General features: G+C 44.0%; 1 long non-coding RNA gene across 1 annotated transcript in view; it reads left to right on the top strand.

The window, feature by feature from the left end:
• LOC119940585 overlaps positions 1-19,078 on the top strand; it is a 57,383-nt gene extending 38,305 nt beyond the window's left edge. Inside the window, exon 3 of the long non-coding RNA XR_005455024.1 lies at positions 18,965-19,078. This is a non-coding gene — a long non-coding RNA (uncharacterized LOC119940585). The remainder of the gene's footprint in view (positions 1-18,964) is intronic.
• Positions 19,079-19,619: the final 541 nt, after the last annotated feature.

Here is a 19,619-nt window from a genome sequence, read left to right as displayed (position 1 = left end):
CCCTCCTCTCCACCCAAATAGCTACTTCCCTGATCCATGTTGTTGCTCTATCATTGTTGGACTAATATATCAGCTTCCTCCCTAATCTCCCTGCTTTCATCCTCTCCCCACACCAAACTAGACATTGATGCACAGATCATCTTCTTCAAGGGGTGTTTGGTACACATCTCTCCACTTTTCAGAAAACCTCCACTAGCTTACCATTAACTTCTTCCTTAAGGGATTTGTCCCACTATGGGCTTCAAGACTGTCCACCAGCTCTCCCCATATAATAGAGCACCTCTCTTTACCCGCTATTTCCTTACCTGAACTCTTAATTCCTCAATGAATCAATAGTATAAATTAAGCACTTACTGTGTGCAAAGCATAGTACTAAGTGCTTGGGAGATTACAATACAATACAGTAGGTAGGCAGTATCCCTGACCACAAGGAGCTTACAGTGCCTGGCACATAGTAAGCGAGTAACAAATGCCATTTTTAAAAAAAGGTTTTATCTAATAGGGGAACCAGCATGGAACATGGACTGTGGTGGTGGGTTGGAGAAGTCAATTGTTATCATTTGGGGTAGCTTAGTGGAGGAAAAATAATGAGAATAGTAGTAATTGTATCCATTAAGTGCCTATCTATGCAAAACAAATACTAAATGCTAGGTAAGATCAAAGTGGTAATAATAATAATGATGGTATTTATTAAGCGCTTACTATGTGCAAAGCAATATTCTAAGCGCTGGGGAGGTTACAAGGTGATCAGGTTGTCCCACGGGGGGCTCACAGTCTTAATTCCCATTTTACAGATGAGGTAACTGAGGCACAGAGAAGTGACTTGCCCAAAGTCACGCAGCTGACAATTGGCAGAGCTGGGATTTGAACCCATGACTTTTGACTCCAAAGCCTGTGCTCTTTCCACTGAGCCATGCTGCTTCTCCGGGAGGGGGATGGTGATGGGCAGATACGAAAGATGAAACAAAATATAAAAAACAAGGATGATAAATTACAGAAGCATCAGGGTTTCAAATTCCTCAAAATTTAGGCCAACAGTCACAGAACTTGCAGCTGCAGCCATGAAGTTGGCCTTTCCAATATTCTGTAAGTTGAAAAGGCCTTATTAACCTGTTGCCTCTGTTTGAGTCCTTCCCAGGCTGGAGCAGAGGCTGATAGGAATCGCGGTAACATGGGGCTTGGACAGCTTTTCTCTCACATAATTTGTTTAAGATATTGTGTATATGGGGGCCTTTGAAGGACTCATGTTGTGACTGCTGTTTGAGTCCATCCTTTGTTGAAGTCCAGAAACAAAATGCAAGTCTAGATACAAGATTACCTAGTACCTACCCCAGAATTTAGTAGTAGTAGTAAGAAAATAAATCTATCAATTCAGAAAGCAGCGTGGTTTAGTGGAAAGAGCATGGGCTTGGGATTCAGAGGACATGGGTTTTAACACTGGCTCCGCCATTTGTCTGCTGTGTCACCTTGGGGAAGCCACTTAACTTCTCTGTGCCTCAGTTACCTCATCTGTAAAATGGGGATTAAGACTGTGAGCCCCACATGCGGCAACTGATTACCTTGTATCTATTCCAGTGCTTAGAATAGTGCTTGGCACATAGTAAGTGCATAACAGGTACCATTATTATTATTATCTTAGGGTATAGACTTCAGTGAGAATTATGAGTTAGTGAAAGGAGAGAAAATTAGTAGTAAGAGAGGGATTGGCCTGGACAAAGGGAAATAAAGCTGGATTAGTATAACCAAAGGAAAGGCGGGAAGAAAAAGCAGCCATTTTGATGTACTGTGTGATGTACAGGTTTGATGTACTCTGTTTAGTATTTGGATGTAAGGCTTCCCATAGTCAGTGGTCTTGTGACTTTTTGTATGTGAACTACCTTTTAGGATCTAGCTTTAGGCAAAACTGTGTCATTTTAACTTGCTCTTTCTATAGCTGCCATATGTTTTCAAAAATGATGTTTCTGAGAGTGAACTACTCTCCATATCGGAAGTCTGATGCCCTTCCAGCACTCCATTCTGTATTACGTTTGTGTAAAGAGAATTCCTTCCTGAACTGATCATTTGCTTCGTGCATGGCCTATCTCTGCTTCTGAAAGTGCTCCGTGGAATCCCAATTTCTGTGAAGCCTGCACTGGCCTACTGTGTGACCTTAGGCAGGTCACTTAAGCTATCTGAACCTCAGTTTCCTCATCTGTACAGTGGAAATAATATTTCTGACCTCCTTCACTTTTAAAATTCTGAGCTATAGATCAGGCAGGGACTGTGTTAGATATAATCATCCAGTTTCTCCACCAGTGCTCAGCACAGTGCGAGGTACATAGTAAATGCTGAATCAATATCATAAAAAAAAACTTTTGACCTTCGTCTTTGAGCTAGTTATCTAGTGCTGTGTTCAACATCATCATCATCATCGTCATCAGTGGCATTTATTGCACCTTACTGTGCTAAGTGCTCGGGAGTACAGTACAATAGAGTTGGTAGACATGTTCCCTGCCAACAGGGAGCTTACAGTCTACACTTGAGTATGATTTGACATCATCAGGACAGTGCTGTAGGCTGATCACAACCCTAAAGAAAACTCAGGTTATGCACCATCCTACACCCAAGAAATAACACCCACAGTCAATATCGGCTCATCCGATAGAGGCCAAGAGAGATGGAGTCTTGAATGGCCCTTGTGAGCTAGTTCTCCTCCTTGTTCAAGTCAGATCCCATAGGTTGAGCAAAGAAAGTTGAGACCCAAGGACCCATTGGACCGTTTTCTTCTCTGATTCTATTTTGTTTTATGCCTTCACTAACAAGCTGCTGCTGTGCTGGGTTCCTTTCACATTCAGGTAGAAAGGTTCGGTAATGGGGAAGATGTAATGAGGCTTAGTAAGTTCTTGTTTTTCTCTGGAATAGATGTGAACTGCCGCTTGCCGCTGGATTTGGTTGCTCGTGAAGGTTTCTAATTCAGGGTCTTAATTTTTGTAAAGCGTGAATTACAAGAAGTCAGAAGAAAGATGCAAAGAGCATTTAATAATGCACATTCACAAAAGAAGTGGTGTAACTACATTAATTAGGCAAGTCTTGCGTAAAGATGCAATGTAATTATATATTTGAGACAGTTAATTAGGGAGCTACTTGGAAATTTCAGTGAATGTTAAGGTAATTATACATAAATACTATAACCATTAAGACTGCACCCATAATGAAAGCAATAACTAATTACATAAATAACAGCATACTTATGTTTTTACATTACCAATACCTAACAATACTTCCTCTCCCCCTCCCTCTGCCATGCAAATGAGAAATCTTCCACTTTTTAATTCAGATATTCTTGCAAATTGTCAGGGGAACAATAAACTTTCCTCCTGTTTCCTCTCTTTCGAAAAACCTGGGACCACTGTAAAAGCACATAGCTAGAGAATGGAAAAGTGGGAGGAGAAGACTGATGGCTGACTGACTCAGGTCTAGGGTATTGCCTCTTCCTACTTTTCCCTGGAAACTTACATGGCTGCTAAGAGACTGGGACTTATTAGCAATCAAATATGAAACCATTGATCATTTAATCAAAAATGTCTGAAAATCAAAGCCCATATCTAGTACTGGAAAATCTCAATAGGACCAACCCAAGCACCAGGTTAAGATTAAGGGTGGGTCATTATTTGCCCAAGGTTTTGTGTGTAGCTGACTTTGCATTCCTTGTTTGGACCTCTGTTTGTTCGCTTCTTGGACTACATCACTCTCTCTCTCTGTGTCCAACACCTTGCGTAGAGCTCTCATTGTCCATTCAAAATCAAGGTCTCAGTGGGCCATCCCAAGCCCACCAACCCCAGAAAATTAGAGTTATCCTGGGGTGTCTCACAACCCTCTTCATTTTAAATCACAGAAGCTCTCTGCAGCAGTCAGATCATCTGTCCATCACAGTAGACTTTCTGGTCACAGGCCATGAATTGACACATATCCTGTCACCTTTGAAGGAGAGCAGTCCCTTGGGTGCTCTCCCTAAATGATGAAATCCCTCCAACAATATTGAGGTACCATGTAGAGATTGTTATTTGTTTAATAACAAAATCATTGTTTTACAATCATTGTTTTGCAAATAATTGTAAAAGGGCGAAGGGGTTTTGTCCATTTTGAGAACATGCAAATATATGGAAAACAGTATGCAAATTCAGATTTGCAGGTTTGGCCTCAGGAGCTTGGGCACGTTTTAAAATAGTCCTGGAGGATTGTTTTCTGATGTGGCGTAGCTTTTTGATACTTTAATGAAGTAGGTGATTCTTTTAGATTTATTAACTAGGGCCCCTTTTTCACATAGTTATAGAATATTTACACTGCCTTTTCCCTAAAGATACATTCCCACATTTGTACTAGTTAATAATCTCTTATTTAATTATTTGGATTCTTTTAACTATGTCCCTAGGTCTTTCTTTTGAGATTTATTTTCTTCCAGAAGTTTGTCAGAGTTTACTACTACAGCAGCAAAAGTGGGTGGACGTTAGAGGGGGAAAAAAAGTGTGCTTTTTCTAGATAAAAGTTGGGATTTTAGATTCAGGTGTAGGATGGACTAAAACTCCCACTCCCTGTTGCCGGTTTGGAATTGAGGGAGGGGAAGGAGTCTTTGAGGTTGCTTTTTTTAACTGAGGTTCTAGAAGTGCAGAGACCTGCTGAACTCTGGCATCCTGCTTCCCTTTTGCATTTATCCTAAATATCCATGGGTCTAAAAGAGTCAGTCCTCACCACTTGGCTATCAAAGAATATTTTATTTTTTGATTAGTTAAAACTTGGATTAAAAATAGAAAAATCTCACGTGCATAATTTTTTTTATTTTATATGTATACATATACATTTGTCTTGTCTTATGTTGTCGAATCAATTCAGACCCATAGCGACTCCATGGATACATCTGTCCCAGAATACCCCATCTCCCTCTGCAATCATTCTGGATACATACCCACATATACACCTTGGTAAAATGTATTTTATTGAAAAGAGAAGGGCTTAAAAATGAATTTCACTCTCCTCTAACCCTGGTGTTACATTATAGATAAATCCCACTTTAAGGAAAACTCAGGCTATAGCGTTCACCTTTTCATCAGTATCAGGAACCCTGTGCCCAAAAATTTCTTCTGACAGCTCTTTGTGTTCCATCTAGATAGATGTGTGATTTTTTAGAAAAACTTTAATTCTTTTAAGTATTCTCTTCAAAATGCATAGTGAAAATTCATGTTATGGAAGAAATGAGGATACCAAAACCCATGCTCTAGAAAAACTTTAATTCTTTTAAGTATTCTCTTCAAAATGCATAGTGAAAACTCGTATTATGGAAGAAATGAGGATACCAAAACCCATGCTCTAAAGAATCAGATTCTTCTTTTGGTAGAGATAGGGTTAGAGATTTTGCAAAGGGTCTTATCTCCTCCACACTACTAGGGGGCTACTGAGCATAGAATGCCAAAGTTGTTATTTCCTTGTATTAAATGGTCCCCTATGGCTTGAAAGTGTTATCACATTTTCCAAAAGCACTCTATTTCCTGAGAGTAGTTTATACAATCGGAGAATCTGGCATCTATGTACCCTCTTGTGATTTTCTAGACTCTCCATAATCAATACCTGCATCCCCGACAAATGGCTAATCATTTGTCACTGATGGGTAAGTGATTTAATTTTGAAATCTACAATGCCGGACAAATTGCTGGGTGGGTCTGGAATTTGGGGAGATCATTTGTTTGGGAGACATTGTCTTTTAAGTCACATTCTCATGATAGGCACATTATTTGGCATTTTATTGAAATCACACTCAACAGTAGATTTGCATAAATGAATGTATTGTATTTTTTTAGAAACCGTGAAAGCTCTAATTACCTAAACTCTAATTAGCTTGCCTCTTGCAGAATACACAGGATATTAGCTTATTTTGTACTTGGCTCAACTTTTCTGTTTTCATGTGTTTGGTTATGATCTCTTACGTCCAAACGGAGGGAAAAGACGCTCTCCTCCTTTCCCCCAGTGATTCTTTGGAATCTTGCTGCTTTTTGGGGGTATTTCTCTTCCTCTTCTTGTGAACTGAGTCAGAGTGTTAGAACAATCAAGCCTCAAGACTCGAAGGACTGTGAAAGGTCTTCTAGTCCATCCCCCTGCCTTCAGGCAGGAATGATCGTAATTCATTGTAGTTGTAGAACTCCATAGATAAGGCGACTCCATAGCCTTACTGGATGACTTGTTCCACTGCCCTCACTGTTTTCTGGTAATCTATCAATCAATCCCTCCTATTTATTGAGTGCTTACTGTGTGCGGAGCACTGTACGAAGTGCTTGGGAGAGTACAATATAATAGATTTGGTAGGTATGTTAGCATATGTGGTAGCATGGCCAAGGGCAAAAAGCATTGGACCGGGACTCAGGAGACTCAGGTTCTCATTCCAGCTCTGTCATTGACCTGCTCTGTGACCTTGGTCAGGTCACTTCACTTCTCTGGGCCTCAGGTTCCTCATTTGTAAAATGGCAATGATACCGGTTCTTCCCAGCAGCGAAGCAGCGTGGCTCAGTTGAAAGAGCCCGGGCTTGGGAGTCAGAGGGCATGGGTTCGAATCCCAGCTCTGCCACAGGTCTGCTGTGTGACCTTGGGCAAGTCACTTAATGTCTCTGAGCCTCAGTTCCCTCATCTGTAAAATGGGGATGAAGACTGTGAGCCCCCCGTGAGATAACCTGATCACCTTGTAACCTCCCCAGTGCTTAGAATGGAGCTTTGCACATAGCAAGCGCTTAATAAATGCCATTATTATTATTATTGAGAAGCAGCGTGGCTCAGTGGAAAGAGCACGGGCTTTGGAGTCAGAGGTCATGGGTTCAAATGTTTGGTTTTGTTCTCTGTCTCCCCCTTTTAGACTGTGAGCCCACTGTTGGGTAGGGACTGTCTCTATATGTTGCCAACTTGTACTTCCCAAGCGCTTAGTATAGTGCTCTGCACACAGTAAGCGCTCAATAAATACGATTGATTGATTGATTGATTCAAATCCTGGCTCCGCCAATTGTCAGCTGTGTGACTTTGGGCAAGTCGCTTAACTTCTCTGTGCCTCAGTTACCTCATCTGTAAAATGGGGATTAAGACTGTGAGCCCCCCATGGGACAACCTGATCACCTTGTGACCTCCCCAGCATTTAGAACAGTGCTTTGCACATAGTAAGCGCTTAATAAATGCCATCATTATTATTATTATTATTATTCCCAACTCCTAGATTATGAGCTCAATGGGAGAGGGACTATGACTGTTATTAGTATCCTCTTCCCACATCCTGTCCCTTGCTCTGAAGACTTATCAACCTATCTGTTGTCTTTATTGATCATATACTCTGTGTAGAGCATCATACTAAGCCCTTGGGAGAGAATGATAGAGGAAGTAGATATGATTTCTGCTCCAAAAGACAGTCGTGCAAGAAACTATCTGCTGCCCCCTCTCCTTAGCAGCCTCTGTCCTGGTGGCGAACAGGCAGCCTTGGCTTATCGGGCCCTGAGGTGTCACCTTGTCCCCCCTGGATGTCCTGGTGGGGACAGATCGGCTTGGGCCACCCAGCCTCCTTCAATCCCAGACCCCATCTGGGCCACTGTACAGCCCAACCCTGAATGAAGAGAAGTTTTGGACTCCCCTGAATTAAGCTGCTCTTGGTGGTCTGGGGAGGTGGGAGGGGAGGGAGAATGGAGGGCTCCCTGGTACTTAGAAAAAGTCAAAGCTTTTAGGAAGACTTTAATTCCGAGGATGGGGAAGCAGAGGAGCCATGTAAAAATCAAACTAAAGATGGCTGTCATGCATGTGCAGAGGTGGGATGTGGAGGTGACTGCACATGCTAGGTGGCCATCTTGATGAGAAGGTCTGGTATAGATGCCCTCTTGAATGTCTGAAAAAATAGCCATCTCGAGAGGGTCGGAGGCATCATGCTGCCCTGCCATATGCCATTCTCAGAATGCCGCTCGCCTCACTTGCCAACTGAAGTCTGTCCTGCTTATGAAAGCAAGTACCCCTCCCAGTGAATCCCCTAACAGGAAAAGTATGAAGAGGAGGTGATACAGAGGAGAAAAGTGAAGTGGACTTCCATCTGTTCATGCCCTTCTTTTCCTCCTGTTGACCTGGGTTCTAATCCTGGCTCTGCTACTTGTCTGCTGTGTGACCTCGGGTAAGCCACCCGAATTCTCTGTGCCTCAGTTATCCCATCTATAAAATGGGGATAAAATACCTGTTCTTACCCCCTTACCATGAGCTCCATGTGGGACAGGGTCTGTGTCTGACCTGATTAACTTGTATCTGCCCCAGTGCTTGGAAAAGTATTTGACACATAATAAGGGTTTATAATAATAATAACAATAATGATGGTATTTGTTAAGCGCTTACTATGTGCAAAGCACTGTTCTAAGCACTGGGGAGGTTGCCAACTTGTACTTCCCAAGTGCTTAGTACAGTGCTCTGCACACAGTAAGCGCTCAATAAATACGATTGATTGATCAGGTTGTCCCACGGGGGGCCCACAGTTTTAATCCCCATTTTACAGATGAGGTAACTGAGGCCCAGAGAAGTGAAGTGATTTGCCCAAAGTCACACAGCTGACAATTGGTGGAGCCGGGATATGAACCCATGACCTCTGACTCCAAAGCCCAGGCTTTTTCCACTGAGCCACACTGCTTCTCAAATACCATAATCATATATTTATCAAATACCAGAAACATCATCATAATAATAAAGTCAATCAAAATTGTCTCTTGTACATTTCTCCTGTGGATCCATCACAAAGTCAAAACAGCAGTAAAAGTGCTGGCACCAACTACCAAATTGGCGACCACACCACTTCGTATGGAGCTGAAAGAGACTGCAGAGAGATTGAGAAGGAGCACGGTAAAGTAGATAGAGCTTGGGCCTCAGAGTCAGAAGGTCATGGGTTCTAATCCCTGCTCCACCACTTGTCTGCTGTGTGACCTTGGGCAAGTCACTTTACTTCTGTGTGCCTCAGTTACCTCATTTTTAAAATGGAGATTGAAACTGTGAGCCCCACGTGGGACAGGGACTGTGTCCAACCCAATTTGCTTGCATCCATCCCAGGGCTTAGTACAGTGCCTGGCACATAGTAAGTGCTTAACCAATACCACAATTATTATTATTATACAAGCTAATCAGCTTGGATACAGTCCATATCAATCAATCAATCATATTTATTGAGCACTTACTGTGTGCAGAGCACTGTACTAAGCACTTGGGAAGTACAAGTTGGCAACATATAGAGACGGTCCCTACCCAACAGTGGGCTCACAGTCTAGAAGCAATAAATCAGTTGTATTTATTGAGTGCTTACTATGTGCAGAACACTGTACTAAGTTCTTGGGAGAGTACAGCAGAATTAACAGACACTGTCTCTGCCCATAATGAGTTTACAGTCCATATCCCACATAGGGCTTTCAGTCTTAATCTCCATTTTACAAATGAAGTAATTGAGGCACAAAGAAGTTAAGTGACTTGCCCAAGGGTACACAACAGACAAGTGGAGGAGTCAGATCTCGAACCCAGGTCCTTCCGATTCTCTTGCTGTCTGGAAAGGTGGATTTCTCTGTGAACATCTGGCTTGCCCTGAGCCCTCTAAGCCCTTAATAGTAATAATGATAACAATAATAATGATGATGCCTGTTAAGTGCTTGCTGGGTGCCAAGCGTTGTTCTAAGTACTGGGGTAGATACAGGTAATCAGGTTGGACGCTGTCCATGTTCCACCTGGGGCTTGCACTCTTAATCCCCATTTTACAGATGAGATAACTGAGGCCCAGAGAAGTTAGGTGACTTGTCCAAGGTCACACAGCAGACCTATGGTGGAGTCAAGATTAGAACCCAGGTCCTTCTGACTTGGCCACACTGAGGTATGAGGGTCCGCACACTAACCCCCTCCTTGGACCATAACAATCTGCTCCCACACAAGCTAGAGATTACAAAGTGTTCCTGGGAAGAGGGCATGGGGGAAACTGAGGCACAGGAGTCCACATGCTAACCCACCCTCTCGGGTGCTTAGCCCACACTGGGAGGCTCCGGCAGCATAGAGGGTTCCACTGCAACCTTTCCCCGCTCACCTGTCCGTGCCCATCAGCTCCAGATAAGCGCTTAGTACAGTGCTCTGAACAGCACTCCATAAATATGATTGAATGAATGAATGCGCCACTGAGCCGCAGAAATATGGGGGGTTGTACCCCAACCCTAAGGCAGGTCCTGTTTATTATAAGGCTTCTCTGCCAGAGTAAGAAGGAAAAAAAGCCTGACGATTGTAAATATGAATTATATAATCTCACATAAAACCTTTCTGTTTATCATTAATATAATGGCAACATCATCACAGTTATAAACAGAGTTACCAAGGGAACCAGTTTATCATAATTAGCTATTTATCCCCTTTTCTTTCTCCCTCTCTTTTGCTCTCTACCTGAGCTTTCTTTTGGCCGAGAGGTATACGATAAGCTGTTATCAGACCGAGCTCAGTGGCTAATTAGGTTCTAATATTGATTCCTAGAATTAGGCCGCTCTTTTCCATAGCTATACTGTGGTGCATTGTCCCCATTTATTAAAAATAGACATAAAGCTTTAACCACCACTTTATTAGGTGGGCTAAAGAGTGGCCACTGCCCCCAAAGGCAATAGCTCACAGCTATCTGGTGGCAAAAGATCAGCTCTCATTAGCATTATGGAAGACACCTGCCCTGATTTCATTAGCATTATGAGAGACACCTGCCCTGAGTAGGGGTAAGGCAAGACCCCAGCCTTCTTCCTTCTGATATCGTGTGAACTGAGCTCTTTTGTGTTCAAAGATGGTCAGGCAGAAAGGGCTCTGCCTCCTATTTTGGGCTCCCACGATCAACCAGGCTCAGCATTTGAGTTGGTGATGGGGACATGGACTTGTTTGGGACTGTTCCCACTTTTTTGTCCCTGACCTGGAAGCCCAGGGGGTGGTTTGGAAAGCAACACAGCTGAGGAGTTAAGGGCTCGTCAGGCTCTCGTGGTGGTTTCCCAGCAGGCTCTGGTGACTTCCCCTGCAGGCTGGCGCTGTTGTAGACGGCAGCTGCTGTGCCCCTGCCCTTCTTGGCTGCAGTAGAGCTCCATGTTCTCCAGAAGAAACCTGAAGGTCTTTCCTGCAGACTCAGTAGCAAGACCTTGGGCTGGTAAGTGAGGGGGTCAAGTAGCTGGGAAACAGAGAAAGGCTTAATCAATCAATTGTATTTATTGAGTGCTTACTGTGAGAGCACCGTACTAAACGCTTGGGAAGTACAAGTTGGCAACGTATAGGGACAGTCCCTACCCAACAGTGGGCTCACACTCTAGAAGGGAGAGACAGAGAACAAAACCAAACATATTGGGCCCACCCAGTTCAGGGAGGGCCAGTTTTAAGTTCCTCCAAGTGCCCCTGTGCCTCTTACCTCATCTGTAAAATGGAGATTAAGGTTGTAAAAGGCCCCTTGGTGCATGGGCTGTGTGAGCTTGTGGGCAGGAATGGGGCTGTTGTTGTATTGTGCTCTCCCAAGTGCTTAGTACAGTGCTTTGCACACAGTAAGTGCTCAGTAAATATGATTGATTGAATAATCTTATATCTACCCCACTGTTTAATACAGTGCCTGACACACAGTAAATAGTTAAATACCATTAAAAAAAGTGGAACTGTGTATTATGCTCTCCCAAGTGCCTAGTATAGTGCTTTGCACACAGTGAGTGCTCAGTAAATATGATTGAATGAATAATCTTATATCTACCCCACTGTTCAATACAGTGCCTGACACACAGTAAATACTTAAATACCATTTAAAAAAAAGTGGAACTGTGATTAGAACCTAGGTCCTAGGCCTGTGCTCTTTCCACTAGGCCTTGCTTCTTCTCTGGTACCTAACCCAGCATCTAGTACAGTGCCTGGTGCATAGTAAGCACTTAACAAATACCCCAATTATAATTATTTAGAGGGGACTGGAGTGGATAAGGCTGGTTTATGACACTGACAACCCTGTTTTCTGGCTGAAAAGAAAACGATTGACCTGGGAGGCAGAGCAATGGGAGACCCAAGATCTAAGGAGGTGTTATTTTGGATATTTCTCCGAGATTTCTCTGTATTGTTCAATCCTGGTTTGGCTGGGCAGGGGGAAGGGGAGAGTGTCCCTAAAGGAAAGCTAGGAAACAGATTCATGTGCTTTACTGGGGAGGTGAAAAACTCACATTAGGTGCCTAGTAAATGACAGCAGTCTGATCGGAGAGCCAGCATCTTGCTAGTGAAAGATTAGTGAAACTATTAAGCAACTACTGTATGTAGAGTATTATACTAAGCACTGGGAAAAACAGGTAAGAAGGGGAAGGAAGGGTTTTGTCATGGGGATACCTTGCCTCCACTTCCTGTTTAAGAATAATTGTGGTATTTGTTATGCACTTACTCTGGGCCAAGCACAGAAAGCTGGGGTAGATATTATAACAGGTCTTTGCCCTTCATGGGACTTACAGCTTAAGTAGGAGGGAGATCAATTGTGTTTGAGCACTTATGGTGTGCAAAGCACTGTACTAAGAGCTTGGGAGAGTACAATATAACGATAGACACATTCCCAGCCCACAACGAGCTTACAGTCTAGATCATCATCATCATCAATCGTATTTATTGAGTGCTTACTATGTGCAGAGCACTGTACTAAGCACTTGGGAAGTACAAATTGCAACATATAGAGACAGTCCCTACCCAACAGTGGGCTCACAGTCTAAAAGGGGGAGACAGAGAACAAAACCAAACATACTAACAAAATAAAATAAATAGAATATATATGTAGATCCTTCTAGACTTGAAGCTTATCGTGGGCAGGGAATTTGTATCATACTCTTCCCAAATGCTTAGACTGTAAGCTCCTTGTGGGCAGAGGATGTCACCAGTTCCTGCTCTCTCAAGTGCTTAACACAGTACCCTGCACGCAATAAGCACTCAATAAATACAATTGATACAGTGCTCTGCCCACAGTAAGCAGTCAAATAGGATTGAACAAAGAGATATTTAATCCCCATTTTACAGTTGAGGAAACTGAGGCTCAGAAAATCTGTGACCTTTCTAAAGTGACACAAATTTGCAAATTCTGGAAGCTGGGATTAGAACTCAGGTCCCCCGACTCCTAAGCCCATGATTTTAACACTTGGCCATGCTGTTTTCAGCTCCAGCTGTGGTGTCCATCATCATCATCAATCGTATTTATTGAGCGCTTACTGTGTGCAGAGCATTGTACTAAGCACTTGGGAAGTACAAATTGGCAACATATAGAGACAGTCCCTACCCAACAGTGGGCTCACAGTCTAAAAGGGGGAGACAAAACCAAACATACTAACAAAATAAAATAAATAGAATAGACATGTACAAAATAAATAAGTTTAGATAAGAAAGGGGGAGGAGTAAGTTTATGGGGACAGGTGAATAATTTGAGATATTGAGTTTGAGGTGCCAGTGGGACATCCAAGTGGCGATGCGCTGAAGCTGTCTTCCAATCCTGTTCTGTTGTACTCTTCCAAGTGCTTAGTGCTGTGCTAAGCATACAGTAAGAATTCAGTCGGAGTCCCTGTACTTTTAGGGCCCGCCTCCCCTGGTAGAATGTAAGACACTTGAAGGCAGGGATCCTGTCTCCCAGCTCTGTTGAAGACTCCCAAGCACTTAGAATGGTGGTTCAGAGAAGGCATCTTGGCGGAGTTGCGACCTTAATATTGTTTTGAAGAACTGGAGAGTGGCCGTCTGGCCAATATGGAGCGGGGAGAGTGAGGGTGTGTGTGTGTATGTCTGCCCTCTAATTCTAGTCAGTACTTCTGAATCTGTTCAAGGCAAAAAGGAGCAGGCAACAACAAAATGGCTTCTGATGTGGGGTTTTCTAAGCTCTAAGGGTTTGGTAAGCCCCACCATGCTCATCATGGCAGGGTGGTGAGCACATTCCATCTCTGCCGGTCCCTCAGCTCTGATTTAATACTACCATTTCAGCTGGAGCATCTTACTCTGTAACTTCTGCTTTGTAGATTCAAAATAGTTGAGCCGCCTCAGCTGAGTGTCAGTGCAATATTATTTGGTCTGTGGGTGTTTTTGTTTTTAAAATTCATGACAAGTTCTTTGCAACATGTTTTATTATCTTTTCACCACCTGTTCTACCTTGGTGGGTGGTTTTAAATCTGGAACTATCTGTCCTTTTTTGTTTTTACTTTCCTTATTTGTGGCGCATATGTGTCTTGTACACATGGTGTGTAATTATTCTGTGAGTGTATATTTTTTCTCCAAGACCTGATTGGTTTTGAATTATGGATCTTTATTGGAATACTGGAGATGGTGTGTTTGGCTAGGTTAACTAGGGCATTTTAAATGATTCTTTTAAAGAATCAATGCTGGGAACACACTTTGTAAATGTCAGGTGCTAACTATGTAAATGCCACTGGTAATGATTATATCACAGGACCAGATCCTCTAAAATCTGACCATTGTAATACTAATAATAATTGTGATATTTAAGTGCTTTGTGCCAAGCACTGTACTAAGCACTGGAGTAGATACAAGAAGCAGCATCATGGCCTAGTGCTCAAAGCATGGACTTGGAAGTCAGAGGACCTGGGTTCTAATTCCAGCTCTGCCGCTTGTCTGCTGTGACCTTGGGCAAACCCCTTCTTTGTACCTGTAACCTCATCTTTAAAAAGGATATTAAGATTGTAAATCCTATATGGGACAGGGACTGTGTCCAACCTGATTGTCTTGTGTCAACCCCAGCACTTAGAGCAGTTCTTGGCATATAATCACGTAACAGATAATAATAATTATGGTATTTAAGCAGTTTACTACGTGTGAGGCACTATACTAAGCTATGGAGTAGATAAAAGCAAAGCAAATGCCATAAAGCCCAAATCAGTCCCTGTCCTATTTGGGGCTCACAGTCTAGAGGAGAGAGAGGACAGGTATTAATCCCCATTTTGCATCTGAGGAAACTGAGGCATGGGGAACTGAAATGACTTGCTTAAGGTCACACAGCAGGCAAGTGGCAGAGCAGGATTAGAACTCAAGTCCTTCATGGCGTTTATTAAGCGCTTACTATGTGCAAAGCACTGTTTTAAGTGCTGGGGAGGTTACAAGGTGATCAGGTTGTCCCATGGGGGGGCTCACAGTCTTAATCCCCATTTTACAGATGAGGGAACTGAGGCAAAGAGAAGTTAAGTCATTTGCCCAAAGTCACATAGCAGACAATTGGTGGAGCTGGGATTTGAACCCCTGACCTCTGACTCCAAAGCCCATGATCTTTCCATGGAGCCACGCTGCTTCCCCTCCCAACTTCCCCTATTCAACTCCCAGACCTCTGCTCTTTCCACTAGACCATCTCATTATTCTTCCAAACCCACTTTGAGAGAGAAGCTGTATTATATCCAGTGTGAGAGGGAGCTAGATTACAATCCCCTTAACTAGAGGGTTCGTGTATACTAATTTTATTGTCCCGGGCATAATACAGTGCTCTGCACATATTAAACTCTTAAAATATCATTCATTGACTGGGCAAAGTCACAAGTGGGTGTTTGGGTAACGTTGCTTTCTCTTTTTCTCCCGTATGCATGTTTTAGGGTGGGCTCAGCAGGCTTTAGAGGGATGGGCCACTTACTGACCAGGTCTAACTCATGGCTTTTCCCAATTAATCCATACAATAGAGTTTCAAATGGATGGTCCACCTGACATCCCCTCACCCTCCTTTCTGCCTGGGCCTGTCTTGTGATTACCTCGCTGCCTGCAGACCACTTCCTGGCTTTCTCCTAATTTTTGGCCCTGTTGGGCATCAGCTCCCAGACATTGCTCCTGCCTATCTGAAGGAGGGGTTGAGGGTGGAGACGGCAAGGTGAAATTTATCCATATTATCCATTGAAAGCTTCTCCCAGGTTTTCTCTGTTGGTAAGGTGTGCATTGGGAGGAGCCCAGCCAGAAGTGGCAGCAAAGCCGCCCAAAACGGACTAATTTAGGGAGTGTGTGAATATGGCTGTAGGTCCAGAGATTCTCATTCTCCCCCTGCAAGATTGCATTTCTGTCTTCTCTGCTGGTTGACCTCAACCCTATGAGGTTGTCTGGGTTCAGGCATGTTTTTACCCTCATTTTTCAAGTTGGGGTATTCAGCCACAGAGAGATTCAAGTAGTTTGCTCCAACCAATTCACTACACCAGCTTTTAGCAGAGTGCTTGGTACATGGTAAGTGCTTAACAATTACCACTATTAGTGGAAGCAAAAATGAAACATAGATCTCCCACTCCACCGCCTATATTGCATCTGGGTTGTTTGAAGTCAGTCAGAATTCAGCACTTAGAACAGTGCTTTGCACATAGTAAGTGCTTAACAAATACCATAATTAATTAATTAGAGTGCTTACCATGTGCTGATCTTTCCACTAGGTCACACTGCTTCCCATTGGGGAGTGAAAGATATGTGAGCTAAGGACCTCATGCGATGGCCCCGAGGAAATCTTGGAGAGTGGGAGAACCTACCCTGGCCTCTTAGGATCTGCACATGGGGCCAAAGGGGGATGACATAGGGGAAGATCAGCATAGTTAAGCTAGGACACGCTGCCAATACCCTCCACCATGCAAGCAACAGAGCCATTCCCCAGGGATGACTGTGGAATTGTGGAGAGCACCAAGGGACGGGAGCCTCCAGAGCAAAAAGGGGGTCCAGCTTTGGCCTGTGACACCCAGGAAACTGAGAAAGGCGTGGGAACCCCTGGGTTTCCAGAGGAAGGTACTGGAAGGATGCTGAAGCATTGTGAGGAATGAGTTATCCCAAACCCTGTGTGCTTGGGTGTGCACATTCCTGCTTGTTCTGTGCCTGCATTTATTGATGTCTTTAGTGTGGTAAAGGCAGAAGGGACGCTGGCTTTCTCTTGCTGCTGTTTCTGGCTAAGAATGTAAAACACTTGGGAGCGGAGTGGTACATCTCTTTTTAGCCGTTTTTTCTACCTCTTCCTTCTCCCTCTGCTGGAGCAATGCAGCGCATACACAGTATGTGCTTGTATGTACATGAACGTGTGTGTATGTGTGCGTGTGTGTGTATACATGCGCATGCACACACTTATCTGGCTGGGTGTTGTGCCAGAGCGAACGTTGCCTTTGATCTGGTTCAGTTCCCAGTCAATGATTTAACACTGGTGGGTGGAATGGAAGATGAGGCGGGGAGGGTGGAAGTGATCGGGGGGCGAACAACAACCCGTTCGATCTGCTAAAACGTACCTTAAGAGTGAGCCCATCCACGTTTGATGAAGGTATCAGCTGGGTACTGCCTACAGTTATGTCAAACAAAGTATGCTAGCATGTGCCAACTCTCCTTTTGTGCTGTGACATCGCGGGCTGCCAAAAGATATTAAAAAGCTTTGCATGAACTAGGTGATGGCAGCTGGAACTATCTAAGTTATTGCCTGGCAGCTGGAACGCTGCCTCAGTGCTGCTGGCGGCTTGTATATTTGGTTCCCCATTTGTTTGCCCTTTTTCTAGCAACTGATACTACCAAAGCAGGCAATCAGTGAGTCACTGCCCATGGCTGCCCACCCCTCCTGCCAGGGAGAGCTTCTCATGGAGCAGCTGATGGAGGTCCGATTCCTTTTGGAGGGGACCGGGCTGGGGGGCGCAGTGGTCAGCGCAAGTCCAACGAACCTCAGATGAGTTGATTGGCCAAAAAGGCAAAGGCAGCCCCCACCCACCCCCGGCCCTCCACACACACAAAACACAGCTTTTTGTGTATTTTTTTTTCTTTCCACTTCCATGTTGGCTCAGATCAAGCTAGAACAATATAGCCAGCTCCCAGCCCCTGCCAATCCTACATCTGCTCTCTAAAACCTCCAGCAAATAAGAATTACTGTGGGGTTGTTTAACCAACACTTACAATATGCAGGCTTTTCCATTTTTTCTTTTTGCCAGCGTAGCTATCTGGACACCAGTGGCAAAGGTTTGAGGGATAATGGAGAACGATACCCACCGGGCGCCCGTCCATCTTGGTAATGCCGGAGGGTGGGCAAGCAGCAAGCTCGCCCTCTCCACTGGCAAGGTAGACTGCGGCATAAAATATATTTCATTGTCATCGGCTGCTGGGAAGGATCTGCGAGCGCCGGGTTTTGTATTCTTCCGTTGAGTTTTGTCTTTTCAGCTGTCTGTTAAATAATTCATATGGCTCATGAAAGCAATATTTCTGGGAGGTGTGGGGTTCTTTTTCCAAATTCCCTTTGTGTGTGTGTGTGTGTGTGTGTGTGTGTGTGTGTGTGTATCCAGCTTGATTCCTTGCAAGTGTGATGGTGTGGCCTGCTCCTAGAGGTATGGGTTGTCACCCTGGAGTCCAGCAGGGTGAAGAATGGGGAAGTTCTTCAGCAAATCAGTGGTCTTCAAAATGGATGGCCAGCAAGGAGATGTGGGACAGCAAGGGAAGGGCAAAGGACGGAGGAAAATGAAGGGACAGAGTCTCGGATTCTCACCTTTGGTTCGCCGCTGAATCTATATGTAACCCTGGTGGTCACTTCACCTCTCTGTGCCTGTTTTCTTTATCTGTATAATGGTGATAATTGCAGGGGTATTTGAGGACACATGAAATTATCGATGGGACTGCTGGGGGAAAACCCCACTAGAATAATCAACGTTTTATTCCAGAGATCATTGCAGGTGTGGTCTGAACCCTATGGCTTGTCCCCCAACTTCCACACTATGGCCCAGTCAAGGCAATTGCCAGGAGAAAGTGGCTTATCTTCTGAGAATTTAAACTCACTTTGCAATTTTGAAAAGAAAGCCTGGTGAGGTTCTTGCCCACTGTGCCTCCAGGCTCCATCCCCCTCCCCAAACCTTAATTTTAGTTGCAAGTAAATCAACCCACATTCGTACACAGCTGCGTCTTGCAAATACAGACATCTGGGTTTTGGATACTAACCATATGCTTTTTTCTTCTCTATCCCTTGCCTCTTATCCTTGGTCTCTAGTGCAATTTGGATTCAGGCACACTCCATGGTCACCGAGGAACAAACAAGGAACTGGGTTTCAGTGGCAGAAGCAGAGCATTCTGAAGGAGGACAGGACCAGGGCTAGCTCCAGAAGGTAAGCGAAAGGGGCAGCCACCTCAGGGAACACCATCAGGGTGGGCTCAGATCACAACTCTGCAAAGATTATCTATTCTGAATTTTTTGCAGCGCAGCAGTTTGGAGATTGACTCATTATTTGTTGGAAATGGCTAGTAGATTGCATTTGTCATTTGTTTTTGCTATTCTAATCCTGGCAAAGGCTCAGGTGAATGCAGGGGATCTCCCACAAAATGTTCTTATGGTGTTTCTTCATTCTGCTGTGTCAGTGGGGTTAATGTGCTCCATATCACTTGCTTTGGAACCAGCCATGCTATGGAGAGGGTGGCAAATCATTCCTGCCTCAGGGTAGCCCAATATCTGGCCCTGATTAGGAAGGACTGTGTTGTCGAGATGATTTAGAAATGGCTTTCCCCTATTTTTAGTATGTCTTCCCTGCTAGATTGTAAACTCCTCCTTGAGGACAGGGGGCTGCCTTGTCCTCTAAGGCTGTTGTAGCCTCCCAAGTGCTTAGGACAGTGCTTTATGAAGAGTAAGTGCTCAGTAAATACTATTAATT

The sequence above is a fragment of the Tachyglossus aculeatus genome, chromosome 19 (assembly GCF_015852505.1).
Source record: "Tachyglossus aculeatus isolate mTacAcu1 chromosome 19, mTacAcu1.pri, whole genome shotgun sequence".
Taxonomy (NCBI): Eukaryota; Metazoa; Chordata; class Mammalia; order Monotremata; family Tachyglossidae; genus Tachyglossus; species Tachyglossus aculeatus.
This window is presented reverse-complemented; position numbering and strand designations above follow the sequence as displayed.